Genomic DNA, 21,251 nt, shown 5'->3' with positions numbered 1-21,251 from the left:
GTCATTGAATAATGAACAGGTCAGTTTATCAATAGACTGTAATAACCATAAATAAATATTCATCCAATCCTGCAACATGTATACCAGGCAAATATTAATATATCACTATAGAAAAACATAATATGATAATAGTAAGGGACTTGAAAACCCCACTTTAAACAATGGATATACCACCCAGACAGAAAATCAATAAGGAAACACTGGACTTGAACTATACCAAATGGACTTAAACACATATTCAGATGATTTCAACCAACAGTGGCAAAATATACATTCTTTTCAAGCATGCATAGACCTATTTCTAGGATATGCCTTATCTTAAGTCACAAAACACATAGTGGCAAATGTAAGAGAACTGAAATTACACCAGGTATCTTTTCTGACCACAATGCTATGAAAAGAGAAATCAGTAACAGAAAAAGTTTTACAAATGTGTGGAAATTAAACATACTCCTGAACTGACAATGCATCAAATAAATTAAAACAGAAACTGAAAAAACTTGAAACAAATGAAAATGGAAACACAATATGCCAAAATTTATGTGATGCAGCAACAGTTCTAAAAGGGAAGTTAATGCCTACCTTAAAAGAGAGCTCTCGAATAAGCACTCTACTGGTACACCTCAAGGAACTAGAAAAAGAAGAACTGAAGCCCAATGTTAGTAGAAGAAAAAACACGACAAAGATCAGAGCAAAAATAAATGGAGAAAAGATACAGATGTAGTGAAAAGAAGGGCTGTCTGTACTACAATGTTCGTAACAGCAATGACTGTAGTTGCCAAACCGTGGAAAGAGCCAAGATGACCTTCAATAGATGAATGGATAAAGAAGATGTGGTCCATAAATACAATGGAGTATTATGCCTCCATCAGAAAGGATGAATACCCAACTTTTATATCAACATGAATGGGACTGGAGGACATTATGCTGAGTGAAATAAGTCAAGCAGAGAGAGTCAATTATCCTATAGTTTCACTTACTTGTGGAGCATAAGGAATAACATGGAGGACATGGGGAGATGGAGAGAAGTGAGTTGGGAGAAATCGGAGGGGGAAATGAACCATGAGAGACTGTGGACCCTGAGAAACAAACTGAGGGTTTTGGAGGGAAGCTGAGTGGGGGGTTGGGTGAGCCTGGTAGTGGGTATTAAGGAGGGAACATATTGCATAGAGCACTGGGTGTAGTGCATAAACAATGAATTTTGGAACACTGAAAAAATTTTTAAAAATAAATGGAGATTAAAAATTTTTAAAAATAAATGGATTAAAAATTTTTAAAAATAAATGGAGAACAAAATTTTAAAAATAAATGGAGATTAAAAATAAATGGAAATATTTTAACTAAAATGTGTAGTTTTTTAAATATAAGAAACTTGACAATCCTTAGCTAGACTAAAAAAGGCAGACTCAGAACTAAACGAGTAGACATTATACCTAATAGGAAACACCAGGACCAGATGATTTCACTGGTGAATTCTACCAAACATTTTAAAAAAATAACACTAATTCTCAAACTCTTCTTAAAAACAGAAGAGGAGGGAATACTCCTAAACTTTTTTATAAAAGATTTTATTTATTTATTTGACAGAGAGATAGCAAGAAAGGGCACCTGGGTGACTCAGTGGGTTAAGCCGCTGCCTTCGGCTCAGGTCATGATCTCCGGGTTCTGGGATCGAGTCCCACATCGGGCTCCCTGCTCAGCAGGGAGTCTGCTTCCCTCTCTCTCTCTCTGCCTGCCTCTCTGTCTACTGTGATCTCTCTCTGTCAAATAAATAAATAAAATCTTAAAAAAAATAAATTAAAAAAAAAAAGAAAGGGAATACAAGCAAGGGGAGTGGGAGAGGGAGAAGCAGGCTTCCTGCTGAGCAGGGAGACCGATGCGGGACTTGATCCCAGGACTCTGGGATGATGACCTGAGCCATCTGAATGCAGATGCTTAACCGACTGAGCCACACAGGTGCTCCCTAAACTAAACTTTATTTTGTGAGGCCAGCATTATCCTGATACTGAAGTCATATTAGGACACTATGTATAGGGATATTGGCCTGTGGTTTTGTTTGTTTTAAAGTTTTATTTTATTTATTTTAGAGAGAGAGAGCAAGCATGAGCAGGAGGGGCAGAGAGAGGGAGAGAGAATCTTAGGCAGGCTCCACCCAGCACAGAGCTAGATGCTGGACTCAATCTCATGTCCCTGAGACCTTGATCTGAGCTGAAACCAAGAGTCTTTCACTCAACCAAATGTACCACCCAGGTGCCCTCCTAGCCTGTAGTTTTCTTATAAATGTATTTGTAAAAAATCTCAACAAAATTATAGCAAACCAAATCCAAGAGGACACTGAGAAGGCTATGCACCATGATCAAGTGGGATTTTCCCCTGTGATACAAAAGTAGATCAGTAAATACAAATAATTAAATGTAATAAATTAATAAAATGAAGACAAAATTGGAGGGGGAGACAAACCATAAAAGACTGTTAATCATAGGAAACAAACTCAGTGTTGCTGGAGGGGAGTTGGGTGAGGGGATGGGGTAACTGGGCGCTGGACAATAAAGGGCATGTGATGTAATGAGCACTGGGTATTCTAGAAGACTGATAATTCACTGACCTCTACCTCTGAAACCAGTAATACAGTATATGTTAATTAACTGAATTTAAATAAAAATACACATGGAAAAATCTTATAATTATCTCAATAGATGCAGGAAAAGCACTGGCCAAGATTCAACATCCTTTCATGTTAGGAACACTCAAGAAACTAGGTATAGGGGTGCCTGGGTGGCTCAGTGGGCTAAGCCTCTGCCTTCGGCTCAGGTCATGGTCCCAGGGTCCTGGGATCCAGCCCCACAATGGGCTCTCTGCTCCACAGAGAGCCTGCCTCCCCCTCCCCCTCTTCCTGCCTCTCTGCCTACTTGTGCGTTTTCTCTGTCAAATAAATAAATAAAATCTTAAAAAAAAAAACCAGGTATAAAATGAATGCATCTCAACATAGCAAAATCTATATAAAAAACCTCAGTGGTATAAAACTGAAAACTTTCCTGCTAGGATTAGGAATGAGATCAAGGTGCCCACTTGCAGCAGCAATTCAGCACAGCACTGGAAGTCCCACTAGAGTAACTAGGCAAAAAAAGAAATAAAAGGCATCCAGATTGGAAAGGGAGAAGTAAAACTATTTCAGTTTGTAGAAAATATGATGTTACATAGAAAATCCCTGAAGACCCTACTAAAAAAACTATTAGAACTAATCACCAAATTAAAGTTGCAGGATATGAAATTAATATAAAAAGATTAATTGTGGGGACGCCTGGGTGAAGTGTCTGCCTTCGTCTCAGGTCATGATCCCTGGGTCCTGGGATCAAGTCCTGCATCTGGCTCCCTGCTCAGTGGGGAGACTGCTTCTCCCTCGGCCTGCTCTGCCTGCAGCTCTCCTGTTTGTGCTTTTTTTCTCTCTCTCTCTGACAAATAAAATTTTTTTAAAGATTTTATTTACTTGACAGAGAGAGAGATCACAAGCAGGCAGAGAGAGAGAGAGAGAGGCAGAAAGAGAGGAAGGGAAGCAGGCTCCCTGCCTAGCAGAGAGCCCAACATGGGGCTCAATCCCAGGACCCTGGGATCATAATCTGAGCCGAAGGCAGAGGCTTTAACCCACTGAGCCACCCAGGTGCCCCCAAATAAATAAAATCTTAAAAGAAAAAAAAAAAAGCTTAGTTTTGTTTCTATACACTAAGAAAAAACTATCTGAAAAAGGAACACAATTCCATTTACAAGAGCATCAAAATATGTAGGGATATCTTTAACCTAGGAATGAAAATCCTGCTATTTGTGAAAATATAACTGGACTTTGAGGACTTTATTCTATGTGAGGTAACTCAGAGAAAAACAAACTATATGACATCAGTCACATGAGGAATCTAAAAAAGCCAAACTCACAGAAACAGTAAAATGGAGGGTCCCAGGGGCTGGGGGATGGAGGGAAAGGACAAATACTGACCAAACTTACAAATATACGAGTAGGAAATAAGCTCTAGGGATCTAATGCACAGGATAGTAAATACAACAATGGTATTATAACCATCGAATTTGTCAAGAGATTGAAACATAATTATTCTAATCATTAAAAAGAAATACAATGTAATATGATAGAGGTGCTGATTATTGCTACAATGACAATTGTATTGCAATATATAAATGTATCAAGTTGACATTTTATACAACGTAAATTTTACAGTATTATATATCAAATCTATTTCATTAAAAAATTTTTGACACTGATGAAATAACTGAATTCACTGATAAATAAATGAACATTGTTAAAATGTCCATACTATACAGAGCTAGCTACAGACTCAAGGCAAGCCCTATGAAAATTCCAATGACAGTTTTCATAGTAAGAGATAAACAATCCTAAAATTTTATATAACAACAAGAGACTCTGGATCACCACAGGAATCTTGAGGAAAAACAAAGCTGGTAGTCATTATACTTTCTGATTCCAGACTTTAATACAAGCCTGTGGTGATCAAAACAGAATGGTACTGGCATAAATACAGACACACAGAGCAATAGAACAGAATCTAGAGCCCAGAAATGAGCCCTTACATATATGGTGAACTCCTATTCCACAAGGAAATCAAGAAGATTCAACAGAGGAAACACAGTTTCTTCCATAAGTGGTGTTGGGAAAACTGGACAAAAACTTGCAGAATGAACGAACCTGGGCTCCTATCTACACCACTCCCCCAAATTAACTTGGAGTGGCTTAAATTCTTATATGTAAGATCCTAAATGTAAAACTACTAAAAGAAAACACAGAGGATATGTTCCTCGATATGGGTTTTGGCAATGATTTTTTTTAATATGGCAGCAAAAGCACAAGCAACCATGGCAAAAATAAGTAAAACCATATTGAATTTCAAAGCTTCTGCAAAGCAAAAGAATTGGGAAGACAAAAAGGTAATCTACAAACAGTAGAAATTATTTTTAAAACCATCTATCAGATAAGGACTTAATATAAAATCTATATAAAATATTCACACAACTCAATAGCAAAAACCCAAGCAATCTAATTAAAAAATTGGGGGAGGACCTGATAGACATTTTTCCAAAGAAGACATACAGATGGGTAACAGGTACATGAAAGTTGCTCAACATCACTTCATCAGAGAAATGCCAATCAAAGCCACACTGAGGTAGTATTTCACACCTGTTAAAATAGCCGTAGTGAACAGACAAGAGACACGTGTTGACAATGCCATGGGAAAAGGGGAGCACTGTTTCAGGAATATAAAATGGTAAGCCACCATGGGAATATGAAATGGTAAGCCACCATGGAAAACATGAAAAATAATACCACCATCTGATTGAGCAAATGCACTCCTAGGTAGTATATATAAAGGAAATGAAAACAGAACCTTGAAAAGATATTTGTAGCTTCATGTTCATGTTCATTTGTAGAGCATTATGTACACCAACCAGTACATGGAATCTACCTACATGTATATCGAAAGATAAATGGATAAAGAAAAGGTAGTATATATCCTCAAAAATGGAGTATTTTTAAAAGATTTTATTTATTTGAGAGAAAGAGCACAAGAAGGGTGAGGGTAGCAGAGGGAGAGGAAGCAGGTAGGGTTTGATACCAGGACTCGGGGGTCATGACCTCACCTGAAGGCAGATGCTTAACTGACTGAGCCACCCAGGCACCCCTGTCCACACAATGCAGTATTATTTAGTACCATGAAAGGAGGAAATTCTGACTTTGCAACAAGACAAATGGAGCTGGAGGGCATTAAACTACGGGGAGTAAGAGAATGACAAGTATTTTATTTATTTGATGGGAGAGAGAGATCACAAGTAGGCAGAGAGGCAGGCAGAGGGAGAGAGGGAAGCAGGCTCTCCACTGAGCAGAGAGCCAGACCCCAGGCTTGATCCCAGAACCCTGAGACCATGACAGGAGCTTAACCCACTGAAACGCCCAGGTGCCCCACTTTGTTGTTGTTGTTGTTTTTTAAATCAAGTATTACTGACCATTTAGTTTCAGGTGTATGGTGTAGTAATTCAACAATTCTATGTATTTCTCAGTACTCTTCAAGAGAAGTGCACTCTTAATCCCCTTTATCAATTTCCTTATCACCCTACCTACCTCCCCTCTGGCAACCACCAGTTGCCTAGAGTCTTTTTGGTTGTTATTTACATCTTTTTTCCTTTGTTAGTTTTGTTTCTTCAGTTCCATATATGAGTGAAATCATATGGTATTTGTCTTTCTCTGACACTTCAGTTAGCATTGTACTCTCTAGGTTTCTATGTTGTCATTTATGTGCCAACTCTAAAAAAAAAAAAAAAAAGAAAAAACAATCTCATAGACACAGAGAGCAGAACTGTGGTTGCTGGGGGCTGTGGGTGGCAGAAATGAGAATTTGGTCAAAGTGCACCAACTTGCAGCTATAATATCATGAAGTTCTGGGAATCTAATGTGTAACATCATGACAATAATTAAAGATACTGTATCATGCACTTGAAAGTGGTTAAGACAATAAATCTTAAATATCACCACTCTTCCCCCAAATTAAAAGTGAGAAGACAGAGGTAGTTAAGTGAGATCACTGTGGTAAGCATTTGCAGTGTACGTCTGTATCTGATCGTCAGACTGTGCACCTTACACTTCATGTTATGTGTTACTATTTCAATAGGGGAAAGAAAAATGAACTCCTAAAACTTTAAGGAGAAAAGCAGAATATAATTAAATCTAAAAGAAGTTACTTCAATTAAGGGCAGGCTGAAGCTGAATTTTATACAATGGAAAATAGTCACCAATTAATGCTTATGTCCTGCTGACTACTTTGTCAGTTTCATGAGAAAAATTTCCTAACCTTACTCATGTCTTAATTCTTCAGAATCATTGGGAATGACTGCATCCATCGTTCTAAGAACGTGCCGATTATTTCCTTTAAGCATATTGCTGATTTGAACAAAACTGAGGTTCAATTATTTAGGAAAACAAGGTAATTAGTGACAGCTTTAGAAACAGTTCCTCTCTTATTCTTGTTAACAGTTTGGAGATTTTAATTTTTATTAAAAGAGACTGTAATTTTATGATATTAAATAATTTTACCTTCTCCAATGAAATATTTTCTACCTTTGTTCATTTATATCAAAGAACTATAAAAACAACTTAGTAATGCTCAAATGATTAAACATATCATTCCTTAAATATTTAAGTTTCAACAGATTCTACAAAGGCCCTTGCATTTCAAATAATTTAATATGCCAAAATTCAGCTAGCAAAGTAGTGTCATTGTTACTGTTCCTTATTCTGTATTCTCTTTGATACAGCTGAGCACAGTAACAGTGTAATTGTATTTCTGTGCTGACACAGTATGCCCTTATTTTTTTCTGAAAATCACACTGGGATTAATCATTTCAAAAGTTCATAATAGCTTGGTCACTATAATATTACAAGTGTTGAATAATTTGATTTGAATGAATTTGTAGATTATGTCACTTAGAAAAACTATAGATACCTATATAGCTCACTCAAAAATGCTTCTGGTAAGTTTTAGGCAAGAATTGTTTTTGAAAACTATTTTTGAAAACTTTAGGCAAGAATTATTTTAGCATTTTTAAGATCACATTTCAATATGATTTTTAAAATAACAACTATTTAAGTTACTAGATATCTAAGAGAGAGAATAGTTGTGATTTAGTCACAGATCACTAACTTAATGGTATTTTATAACAAATCATGTCAAAATTATATTCAATTATTATTTCATTTTACAAGGATGTTAGAAATAGAATGGCATGAGGTATGTAATGATAGTTGATATTTAAGATACTTTCTGAAAGAGTTTTATTGGATTTTTCTTGTAATGTTTTTCTAATTTAGAAAATGATATAATTGGGGCACCTGGATGGCTCAGTCATTAAGCCTCTACCTTCAGCTAAGATCATGATCCCAGGGTCCTGGCTTTGAGCCCCGCATTGGGCTCCCTGTTCCTCGGGGAACCTGCTTCTTCCTCTCCCACTCTCTCTGCTGTTCCCTCTCTCTGTCAAATAAATAATTAAATAAATAAAAACTTTAAAAAAAAAAGGAAAATGATAGAGCTAATTTCTTCTCCATAAATATTAAAAGAAAATTACCTGTTTATGCTCGTACAAGATTCTTTTGAAGATTGATTGTAACATATTTGAACATCTTTATTTGATCATTTTTTAAACAACTACCAATGTTTGATAATCTTTGATTTTTTAAAAAGATTTTATTTATTTATTTGACAGAGAGAGAGAGAGATCACAAGTAGGCGGAGAGGCAGGCAGAGAGGGGGAAGCAGGTTCCCTGCTGAGCAGAGAGCCTGATGTGGGGCTCAGTCTCAGGACCCTGAGATCATGACCTGAGCTGAAGGCAGAGGCTTAACCCACTGAATCACCCAGGTGCTCCAATAATCTTTCATTTTATCGAGAGATATTCTTATTAGTATCTGTACACATCTTTTTTCCATTATATACATTTTTCCATATTTATATTTTTATATATATAAATCTAAATATATTTATATTTTATGTCTTGATTCATGGATGAATTCATTCCCAGTGATTCCAAAGAATTAAGACATATATAAATATTTATAGAAATATAAAATATATATTTTTCCATATATATTTCCATTATATATTTATACATCTTTTTTCTCAAGTTTTTAAGTGCTCTAGTAGTTTACTCAGAGGGGTATATATTAAGGAGATAAAAAAGAGAGAAATGTCTCTATTCATATGATTTTCCTACTATGTATCTTTGGCTCGAGATGCTGTGTTTACTTTTCTGATTAAAAAATTAATAATGCCCATTACAAAGAATTTAGCATGAAAAGTATGGAGATCAAAAAAAAATTTTTAGGGCGCCTGGGTGGCTCAGTGGGTTAAGCCTCTACATTTGGCTCGGGTCATGATCTCAGGGTCCTGGGATCAAGTCCCGTATCGGGCTCTCTGCTCGGCGGGAAGACTGCTTCCCTCTCTCTCTCTCTCTGCTTGCCTGTCTGCCTACTTGTGATTTTGCTCTGTCAAATAAATAAATAAAATCAAAAAAATTTTTTAAATTTATTTTTTATTTATTTTCAGCATAACAGTATTCATTGTTTCTATACCACACCCAGTGTTCCACGCAATCTGTGCCCTCTCTAATACCCACCACCTGGTACCCCAACCTCCCACCCCCCAACCATTTCAAACCCCTCAGATTGTTTTTCAGAGTCCATAGTCTCTCATGGTTCACCTCCCCTTCCAATTTCCCCCAACTCCCTTCTTCTCTCTAACTTCCCATGTCCTCCATGCTATTTGTTATGCTCCACAAATAAGTGAAACCATATGATAATTGACTCTCTCTGCTTGACTTATTTCACTCAGCATAATCTCCTCCAGTCCCATCCATGTTGCTACAAAAGTTGGGTCTTCATCCTTTCTGATGGAGGCATAATACTCCATAGTGTATATGGACCACATCTTCCTTATCCATTCGTCCGTTGAAGGGCATCTTGGTTCTTTCCACAGTTTGGCGACCGTGGTCATTGCTGCTATAAACATTGGGGTACAGATGGCCCTTTTATTCACTACATCTGTATCTTTGGGGTAAATACCCAGGAGTGCAATGGCAGGATCATAGGGAAGTTCTATTTTTAATTTCTTGAGGAATCTCCACACTGTTCTCCAAAGAGGCTGCACCAACTTGCATTCCCACCAACAGCAGAAGAGGGTTCCCCTTTCTCCACATCCCCTCCAACACATGTTGTTTCCTGTCTTGCTTATTTTGGCCATTCTAACTGGTGTAAGGTGATATCTCAATGTGGTTTTAATTTGAGTCTCCCTGATGGCTAGTGATGATGAACATTTTTTCATGTGTCTGATAGCCATCTGTATGTCTTCATTGGAGAAGTGTCTGTTCATACCTTCTGCCCATTTTTTGATATGATTATCTGTTTTGTGTGTGTTGAGTTTGAGGGGTTCTTTATAGATCCTGGATATCAACCTTTTGTCTGTACTGTCATTTGCAAATATCTTCTCCCATTCCATGGGTTGCCTCTTTGTTTTCTTTGAGATCAGGAACACGACAAGGATGCCCACTCTCACCACTCTTGTTCAACATAGTATTAGAAGTCCTAGCAACAGCAATCAGACAACAAAGAGAAATAAAAGGTATCCAAATTGGCAATGAAGAAGTCAAACTCTCTCTCTTTGCAGATGACATGATTCTTTATATGGAAAACCCAAAAGACTCCACCCCCAAACTACTGGAACTCATATGGCAATTCAGTAACGTGGCAGGATACAAAGTCAATGTACAGAAATCAGTGGCTTTCTTATACACTAACAATGAAAATACAGAAAGGGAAATTAGAGAATCGATTCCATTTACTATAGCACCAAGAACCATAAGATACCTGGGAATAAACCTAACCAAAGAGGTAAAAGATCTGTACTGGAGATCAAAATTTATATTTTTAATACTTCTGTGAATTATCACTCTTAACATATTCATATTTTTGTTTCCCTCTGCTTATAAATGTATGTGGAAGCAATAACTACAATTTTGTTGAACACTCGTTTTTAAAAAAATATTTTTCTGAAATAAGTGCTTCAACAGGGGTACCTGGATGGCTCAGCTGGTTAGGCATCCAACTCAATCTCTGCTCAGATCAGGATCTCCAGGTCTTGGGCTTGAGCCTTGCACTGGACTCTGCACTGAGTGTGAGGTCTGCCTCTCTCTCTCCCTCCCTCTGCTTGTGCTCCCTTTCTGTTTATCTCTATCACAAATAAATAAAATCTTTTTAAAAAGTGCTTTAATGGCTCATGATATCCTATTACTGATTTTTAATTTGCCTATTTATGTATTGAACATTTCTGAGTGCCTGCAATAAATCAAGCATTATGTGTATGTTGATAGGGAGTACTGAAGAGAATAGGCCAGACTGTCGTGCAGCTTGTATTTCAAAACAAGGAGACAAATAATAATAAAAAATAACAATCTAGTAAAGGACAAGGACAGTAAAATAGAACAATGAAATGGGTCATAATGAAATAACGACTGATAATCATGACAATGGATAATAGGATAGTAGCTGGAATGTAATGGTTCTGAGGTAGTAAAAAGTTTGGCTGGAACTAAGGAGGGTTGAGACACTCTGCGTTCTGAAGCTTTGCTTCCGATTTTAAAATTTTGACTCTCAAGTGGAAATAGGTCTCATGAGCTATGCTGATCTTTACATAACTGAATGTATGGTCTAGGAATTCAGCTATATAGTATCTATTCAGATATACTATTGCTTGATATATTATTTGTTCCCAGTTTTACATTAAATAATGTTGAACCTCTTTGTAAGTGAAGTATTACCCGAGGTTCTGCTTTAAGTCAGAACTCTAATTAGTTCTAATCAGTAGTTCTAATATGAAGTACTGAGTCAAAGATTATATGTTTTTGAGTATCCTGGCAATTATTTTTAAATTGTTCTTTGTGTCACTTATACTTCCAATAGCAAAGTGGAAAGAACTCAGTAAATCTGAAAGCATTTCATGATGTCTAATAGGCTTTCTTACACACATAACATAAAATTGAGCCAGAATTTACTGCTTCATGGTCCTTAAATCCACAACATGGTAAGGACACCATAAATGACACAGATTTAATTATGTGTATTTCCAAGAGAAATAACATATGCTTATGAAGTATTTGCTGAATAAATGGAAAATACTTGTTTTTTTTTTTTAAGAGTAAAGGTGAGATGATATCCCAGTAATTTATTTTTGCTTTTAAAAAGATTCTACACAGTGAAGGAAACAACCAACAAAACCAAAAGCAAATTATGCAATGGGAAAAGATATTTACCAGTGACAAATGTGATAAAGGGTTAGTATTCAAAATACATAAAGAACTTGTAAAATTCAACACACAAAAACCCACAAATAATCCAATTAAAACATTGGTAGAAGACATGAACAGGCATTTCTCTAAAGAAGACATCCAGATGACCAACAGACATCTGAAAAGATGCTCAACATCGTTATCAGGGAAATGCAAATCAAAACTACAATGAGAGATAATCTCCTAGGTGTCAGAAGAGTTAAAATCAAAAACACAGAAAACACGTGTCCATAAGAATATGGAGGAAAAGGAACCTTCATACACTGCTGGTAGGAATGTATGCTGGTGCAGCTACAGGGAAACAGTATGGACTTTCCTCAAGAAGTTAAAAATAAAACTGCCCTACCATCTAGCAACTACTAGGTATTTATGCAGAGAATACAAAAGTACTAATTCAGAGGGATACATGCACCCTGATGTTTATAGCAGCATTATCTGCAATAGCTACATTATGGAAACAGCCCAGTATCCACTGCCTGACACACAGATAAAGAAGTGGTGTATATACACAATGGAACAGTACTCAGATATAAAAGAATGAGATTTTGTCATTTGCAATGACATGGAGGGAGCTAGCGTGTACTGTGCTAAGCAAAATATGTCAGTCAGAGAAAGAAAAATACCATGATTTCATTCATATGTGGAATTTAAGAAACAAAACAAACAAAGGGGGGAATAAGAGAGGGGGAAGTAAACCAAAACACAGACTTATAACAATAGAAAGCAAGCTGATAGTTACCAGAGGGGAGGGTAAGGGTTGGGTGAACTAGGTGATGAGTGTTCAGGAGAGCACGCGCTGAGATGAACACTAAGTGATGTTTGAGTGTGAATCACTACATGGTTCCCTTAACGCTAATATTACACTGTGTATGAACTAACTAGAATTTATCTTTTTTTTTTTTTTTTAACTAACTGGAAATTAAATAAAAACTTTAAAAAAAGGAAAGGGAGAGAGAACAAGTTTGGGGCTCAAACAGTACTCATTTCTCTATAACTTAATCTTCGAATTATGTGTGAGACACTCAGAAATCCTAAAAGAATTAACTCTCAGATATTTTAATTGCTCATACCTGTAAATATTCCTATCATGGTATCATTAAAGCCAAAAAATTAATTTCTCTGTATGTACTTTATAAATAATAATATGTGAACTGCTTTCACATAGTGTTGGTTTTTCAATAGTTAAGGTATTGAGCATGATTCATCAATGTGTAAATACTATGTTCTCTGACCCCTGATAAATAGATAAATAGAAATCACAAAGAATTTTTGGCTCTGAGCAGGTGGTATGTGCTGATCGGAAGTATGCCCTGTGCAGAGGAAAATTCACAGAGAACGTTTGATTGCTCTGTATAAAAATATTTCAGAAAAAACATTTAGAATTCCATGGGCACATCTGTGGCTGTCACAGGGGAGCATTCTGCAATTGTGTTATGTGGGGGGAAAATTCCTTTCAGAATTAAAATACTGACAAATGCATAAATATAGATATGACAATTCTATCACTGAATTTATTTTTAATGAATTAAGAGAGAAAACAAGTAATAGCTGTCAGGTGGAAAGTATTCATCAATTTTCTTTCAGATATCAGAAGCAGAGGAAAATAAATGATATTTAAAAAATCTGAGTTAACCTGTGTTTCATTCTTTCTAAGTTCTATTAGCGACCAACAAAGTAATATATCCATTAATCATCAGCTGATTTCTGGGTACAAGAATGAAGAGATACTGTCTAAAAAATAGTCTTGCCTGGATGAAACAGAATTAGAAGAAACAAAAACAAAAACAAACAAAAAACCCTCCATTTCAAAAATGTTATTTTTTAGCTTTGGGAAAAAAATGCATCAACAAAACATCTGTATACCTACTGTCTTTCAGATTTCTTTTTTAAAGATTTTATTTATTTATTTAATTGACAGATGGAGATCACAAGTAGGCAGAGAAGCAGGCAGAGAGAGAGGAGGAAGCAGGCTCCCCACTGAACAGAGAGCCAGATGCAGGGCTTGATCCCAGGACCCTGAGATCATGACCTGAGTGGAAGGCAGAGTTTATTAGCCCACTGAGCCACCCAGGTGTCCCTCATCAATGTTTTAAAGGCAGTTCAAGGGGCACCTGGGTGGCTCAGTGGGTTAAAGCCTCTGCCTTGGAGTTGGGTCATGAGCTCAGGGTCCTGGGATCGAGCCCTGCATCGGGCTCTCTGCTCGGCAGGGAGCCTGCTTTCCCTCTCTCTCTCTGCCTGTCTGTCTGCTTGCGATTTCTGTCTGCCAAATAAAAATAAATAATCTTTAAAAAACATAAAAAAAATTCAATAGTTATTTTAAAAAATAGTAAAACTTAAATGTGTATCATATGTTCACTAGGGTAAACTCCAAATGAATCAGAAATCTGAATGTTTAAAAATAAATCATGCAAGTACTACAAGAAAACATTTATTAATTATCCTAAGTTGGAGTTGGAAAGCCTGGGTATTAGTTCTCAAAATTCAGAAGCATTAAAAGATGAATAAATTTCACTATTAAAAAAAAAAAACCTGGAACAGACATACACACACACATCAAACTAAAACCAGAATATACGTGCAGAGATTTTTATCATAGATGTTTAATTGCTGTGTTCATTCTTTCTCTTCCTTCCTCCCTCCCATCCAGTCCTTCCTATTATATTTCTGTAAGTATCTACCTAAGAAAAGCAAATTCCCATTTGAAAAATGGACCAATAACATAAAAACATATATGACAGAAAATATAGTGTAAATATGTTTAAATTTAGGGGGTGCCTGGGTAGCTCAGTGGGTTAAGCCTCTGCCTTCAGCTCAGGTCATGATCTCAGGGTCCTGGGATTGAGCCCAGCATCGGGCTCTCTGCTCCGCGGGGAGCCTGCTTCCCTCTCTGTCTCTCTGCCTGCCTCTCTGCCTACTTGTGATTTCTCTGCCAAATAAATAAATAAAATCTTTTAAAAAAAACTTGAAAGAAATTTTAAAAAGATATGGAAGCAACCCAAGTGTCTATCAATTCATGAATGGATAAAGATGGGGGTGAAATACTATTCAGCCATAAAAAATGACATCTTGCCATTTGCAATGAAATGGACAGAGCTAGAAAGTATAATGCTAAGAGAAGTCAGTCCACAAAAGACAAATATATGATTTCACTCATACGTGCTATTTAAGAAACAAAACAAATAAGCAAAGGGAAAAAAACAAGAGACACAGAGAGAGAGAGTAAGAGAGAGACAAAGCAAACTGATACTTCATTATAATGAACAATCTGATGATTACCAGAGGAGAAGGGGGTTTGGGAATTTGTTAAATAGACGATGGGGATTAAGGAGTACCCTTGCCATGATGAGCACAGGATGGTATTTTGAACTGCTGAATCATGCTATTTTATACCTGAAGCTAAGATAACACTGTATATCAACCAACTGGAATTAAATTAAAATCTTAAAAAAAACAAAAAGGAATTTACACCACTCAACACCAAAAGACAAATAATCTAATTAAAAAATGAACAGAAGACAGGAACAGATGTTTCTCCAAAGACATACAGATGTCCAACAGCCACATTAGGAGATGCTCAATCTCACCCATCATCAGGGAAATGCAAATCGAAACCACAGGCATGTATCAACTCATAATATCAGAACAGCTAAGATCTAAAACTCAGGAACAGGTGCTGGAGAGGATACAGGTAAAAAAAAAAAAACCCTCCTACACTGCTGGAGGGAATGAAAAGCAGTACAGCCACTGTGAAAAACAATATGGAGGTTCCTCAAAAAGTTAAAAGTAAAAATACCCTACGAGCCAATAAGCACACTACTAGCTATTTACCTAAAGAATATGAAAACACAAATTTGAAAGGATATATACACACCTAACTTACTGCCAAACAAGGGAAGCAGCCCAAATGCCCACTGATAAAGGAATAGATAAAGAAGGTGTGATATAGGGGTGCCTGGGTGACTCAGTCCTTAAGCGGCTGCCTTCAGCAGAGGTCATGATCCCAGGGTCCTGGGATAGAGCCCCGCATCAGGCTCTCTGCTTCTCCGTCTCCCATTCCCCCTGCTTGTGTTCCTTCTCTCGCTGTTGTCTCTGTCAAATAAATAAATAAAATCTTAAAAAAAAAGGTGTGATATACATACACAATGAAATATTAGTTATAAAAAGAATGAAATCCTCCCATTTGTAACAGCATGGAAGGATCTAGAGAGTATAATGCTAAGCAAAATAAGCCAGTCGGAGAATGACAAGTATCATATAATTTCACTCACATGTGCAATGTGAGAAACAAAACACATGAGCAAAGGGGAAAAGAGAGAGAGAGAGAGAGAGAGATGACAGAGGGAAACAAACCAAGAGACAGAATCTTAACGCTAGAGAACAGGGGACAGGTGGGTGGAAGGACGGTGAAACAGGTGAGGGGGGTTAGGAGTAGACTTCTCGTGATGAGCACCGAGTAACGCAGACATGCTGAGTCACTATACTGCACACCTGAAATTAATGTAACACTGTGTGTTAACTAGGCTGGAAATTTTAGAATGTGGCAAAACAGTGAAAGAGAGATTAAGAAATTTTCAGACAAGCAACATCTGAGGAAATGCTTTTCAAGCAGTCCTCTCTTGCAGAAAAGAAAATCTTAAGGCAGTTTTTTTTTCCAGGCTAATGGAAAATTATATAGTTCAGAAATGTGGCTCTCTCAAAGGAAGGATAGAAATGCCATGCTAACACTAATCAAAAGAAAAGTAGGGTAGCTATATTAACTTGGGATGAAGCCAACTTCAGGACAAGGGAAAAAGGTTATCAAGAGTAAAGTTAAAAGAGTAAGGTGGGGGCCTATATAATGATGTGTATAAAAACTGTGATTTTTTTTTTCTTTAGCAAAATCCCATTATCAGATCTAAAAATGTGTCAATTATTTTGTATCTAATACCATTTCATGTGGTAGTTTATCATTTGTCTTAAAATACCTATTTTAAAGTAGTTTGTTCAAATTACATACATTGGATTGGTTGCTGTTTCTGAGGTCTTCGTTAACCAAGAATTTTTTATTCAAATCCTCCTTTTTCTTGTTTCGCACGCTGTCATGTTGCAAAAGCCACGTAAATTGTCCAATGGTATGAACTACCTTTTTGACTTATCTCCTTTCTTTGACGTTATTTGAATTGTTGGAGGAGTTATTTTTCCTTAAAAATTGGAACTATTACCTAAAATGCTTCTAAGAGCTATAAAATATCTGGCTGTCTCACTTTCCGTAATGGTAAGATTGATCATTGATGTTCTGGAGGTAACAGCCTAATTCCTCCTTTATAAGGTTCCCCATCATTTTTTTTTTAATTGTTTACCTCTCTGCCTAAAACAATTATTTATTAAAAAGTGAAAAATGGCAATATTCCAATTCTGATTATTTCCCTCATTTATTAAATTCTTCTCTAAAAAAAAAAAGCCTTTTCATCATTAGCTGAGAGTATCTGATTACACTAAAATACAGTTAATAGGAGATCAGCAGGGAAGATATTAAATTCTCCTTTAATTGTCAATTCCAGAGAAAGGAAGTGGTGTTCTAAATGGCCAGGTGGGAAGTAATAAAGTTTTTGTTTGTGTTCTATTTTGTTGTTACTGTTGCTTGACTGTGTCTTCTCTTTAAGTATCCTTATTGACTCACTTTAAAAATACATACTCCATCCATTTATATTAATGAAGAGAATCTGATTTTATTTTTGTTGCATGAGTTTTCCCATCTTGTTCAGTGGGAGTTCCTTTGTTTTGGTCTCAAAGTCCTTTGGATATAAAATGATCAAGATTTTATTATTTCTTTCCTTTCTTATACAAATATCACAGACTCACCCTGAACATTTCTTATACCAGTCCTGGAATCAGCCAGATAGAATTTCAAATGTACCGGTTGTTTTAGCATTTCAGAATTCACAGTTTTAGGAACAGGAACTGGACTGTCATTATCTATTTATTTTTGAACAGAATTAGGGTGGATGGAGAGATGGAAAGGCAGACAGACAGATGCTGATAAACAAATATGCACGTAACATTTTTTCAGATATAGAAAGACTCATCAACAGGTTACAGTCTTTATAGATTAATGAATTAACATAACTAGAAAGTAACTTTTGTTAAAGTTATAAAAAGTACACTCTAGCCTTTAAAAACAAGACAGGGAAGAGAAACACCAATAGAGAAGACAGCTTTGGAGGTGATCTTGAGTTTGGTGTTCACAGGAAGGAAGTCTTACCTAATGGATTTTGACTTTGCCAGTGTTGATGACAAATGTAAATCCCAAATGGAGATGGCTGTAGGCAGTTTTAGGGAAGAGACTGGGAAGATTCCAGAACTTGCAGCAAGATTATACCATAATCTATTGCCATTAACATTTGACTTACAGAAGTCCTTTTGTTGTGAGTCAGTCTCCTTTTTAGTGACCTTCTATGCGTATGCATGCAGATTATATGACAGACTTTATCTGGCACTTACTTCAGTTTTGTGAATAGAATTTTTCACTTAAAAAAAATGTTACCTTTTAAGATATGTGATGTCTCAATAGCTCCACAAAGAGAAAGAATATGCTGATCATACCAATATGGTATTCACAATCCCTTCCACATTTTGGGTGGGGGGTTTAAAATCAGTGATTTAGCATTCTGGTACTTTAGTCTAAAGCATATTTTAGTTAGCATTAGTCATTTTCTCAGCTAAGGTCATGCCTTGGTCTTTACAATAGCAACTCTTCCAAGAAAGTCTTCAAAGAAAGTTTGCTAGATAATATCAAACACTAATGACAACAAGATCTCAAAGAAAGGACTAGTTAATAGCAATGACTTAAAGGGGAAAAAAAGGCATTCTTTCCTCAGATCAGAGCTTCCTAAACCTTCCAAGGAAGTCTAAATACAGGCAGAGAAGACAGAAACACAGTCTGAAAGGACCAGCTTCAAATAAAACATTTCTGGAAAATCTCTTGTTTTGTAACAGAAATTCAAGTTTATTTGATGTGCTTTTTCATAATAATACTTTTGTTTATTGAGTGCTCAGTAAATGCCACACAAGTGCTTCACACCTGTGTTCCTGTCTAGTTTTCTGAATTTAGCAAATGGAGACTCCAAGAAGTTAAGTAACAGACACTCTCCATGACAGGTCAGGACTTGAACCCAGCGTATAATGTGCCAAGTTTATACTAGAGTTTTCCAGACTCTTGAGGTCACTTCCATAAAAGACATACATAATTCCCTCCATTTTAGAAGCTTGCCGTAAATCTCTAAATTATTGATCCCTCTGCCCCATCCAGAGGAATCTGGAATAGTTGATCCAGTGTGGTCTTGAAGAATAAATCTTTTTAGGGGCACCTGGGTGTCTCAGTGGGTTAAAGCCTCTGCTTTCGGCTTGGGTCATGATCTCAGGGTCTTGGGAGAGAGCCCTGCATTAAGCTCTCTGCTCAGTGGGGAGCCTGCTTCCCCTGCCCCTCTCTGCCTGCTTCTCTGCCTACTTGTAATCTCTGTCAAATAAACAAAATATTAAAAAAAAGAATAAATATTTTTAGCAAAGAACCCTGGTGATTATAATGCATGGAGTTAGGGGCTCAGTTCAAGAAACCATATGCTTGTAGATTTTCTTCCATTTATTTCTATATCAGCTCAGCTCCCTATCTTGACTTTTCCTTGTTGAGGAAAAATTCAAGCTGCTCTATCCTGAGACAAGTCCTATCTGACCTCAGAGGTGGCGGCAGTGGTAAGAAAGGAACAGAATGAATGGCATTGAGGCCCAGCTCTGTGGGTCTCCCTTGCTCCTTGGGCCAGACCAGTGACAAGTGGCTGGTGGCAAATTTATTTTAAAGCTTTGCCCATCGTGGCAGGCACAATGCCTTCTGCTTACCAGGAACACACCTATCTAACAAAAATGTATTTGCTCTCTGTGTTGGGAAAGTAGTATTGGTGACTAGAGGAGAGCAGGGAAATTGAAGATGCATGACATATTGCAGTAAATGAATTTTTCTCCATTTTCTTGGCTAAGTAGTATGGATAAATTATTTTTTTTACATGGATTTAAAAAGGCACCTTTGGTTTTGTATACATGTATAGGGAATTAGCATCTAAACTGATCCTAAAGACTCCTTAGTTTGCACGTTTTAACCACTTTTAAGCATAATATATTTATGTTAAAATGACTTAACTTTCCATAGACAGGCTAGCAGTCAGTCAGGAAGTTATGCTTATTTTGGTAGGATTTAAGCAGTCAAAAAAAAAAAAAAAAGTCAACCCCTATTTGGAAATTTAAGAATATCTTTATAAATCTGGTTTCAAACCTCTAACTCTCATAGTGTTGACCATTAAGCTACAGCAGCCTTGGTAGAAATGCATTCCCCCTGAGAGCTGAGAATTGGAATCTAGTTGTTACAATGAAATTTACTTGAAAATTTCTCACCTGCAACATTTATAGAATATTTAGATTTGGAAGAATGTCAGGAAGAAAGCCCAATTTTTGTATGGGTTGACCACCAAAAAGGGTTGCCAGATTTTATGTTTTCTTCTCTTTCCTCCTAAGTGAATTAAAGGGATTAAGGGAATTCTGGTCCATAAGGTAGAAGGCTGCCCTGAGAACTGTTTTGTTCCCCAAGTATAGAAGAATATTTGGATACTGAGATTTGAGGTTCCAAGTCTGGAGAACTCATGGCTCATCTGAAACACTCTTGTGCAAGCATTGAGTTCTTTGTGTGGACACAGAGCCACAAAAAAAGGCCATGTAAGAACAGAAAACATCATCAGCCCCATGACTAAGGACTGACCTTCTGCAGTGACACAGGGTGACAGCAGGAAGAAAATGCTGTGCAGTTTAGTAAGACAACTTTTCCAGATGTGAAGTTAGGTTTCTGTCTTGCAGCGGATTACTTGGGAATGGGATAGATAATGGGTTATCAGTCTAATAGAGCAAATGGGTTTCTTAATTTACCAAGTAATAACAATGCATTTGGAATTCAAGTATATAAAACAATTCATATTCTTTGCAAATGTAACCCAAGGAAGGTGACTATGAAGGTATCAATAGAGAAAGGAAAAGTTACGTTCTTACCAGAGTAGCTTGTTGATCCTGCCCTGAAAAGCAAGAGATATGAAACTATTGAAAAGATTACCTGTAAGATATCTCTGGTGCCTCACAACTTGGTTCAACATTGGCTCTCAGCACCTCTGGTTGCTTCACTTTCAGGATATTTAACGTCATTGTGACCCAATTTCCTTATCTTTAAAATAAGAAAAATTACTTATCTCACGTGGTTTTTTACCAGACTGCATGAAAAGAGTTTTGAATAATTCCTGACCTAGAAACATGTCATTCTTGATATGTGTTCTTT

At 36.6% G+C, this 21,251-nt stretch overlaps 1 long non-coding RNA gene across 1 annotated transcript in view; it reads right to left on the bottom strand.

The window, feature by feature from the left end:
• The window catches only part of LOC106007241, a 68,145-nt gene that overhangs the window by 32,785 nt on the left and 14,109 nt on the right, over positions 1-21,251 (bottom strand). Inside the window, exon 2 of the long non-coding RNA XR_001181899.2 lies at positions 21,033-21,140. This is a non-coding gene — a long non-coding RNA (uncharacterized LOC106007241). The remainder of the gene's footprint in view (positions 1-21,032; positions 21,141-21,251) is intronic.

This window comes from Mustela putorius, unplaced genomic scaffold (assembly GCF_011764305.1).
Source record: "Mustela putorius furo isolate JIRA1106 unplaced genomic scaffold, ASM1176430v1.1 tig00003988_pilon_pilon_pilon, whole genome shotgun sequence".
Classification (NCBI taxonomy): Eukaryota; Metazoa; Chordata; class Mammalia; order Carnivora; family Mustelidae; genus Mustela; species Mustela putorius.
The sequence above is the reverse complement of the archived record's forward strand: the minus strand, read 5'-3'. Positions and strand labels throughout refer to the sequence as shown.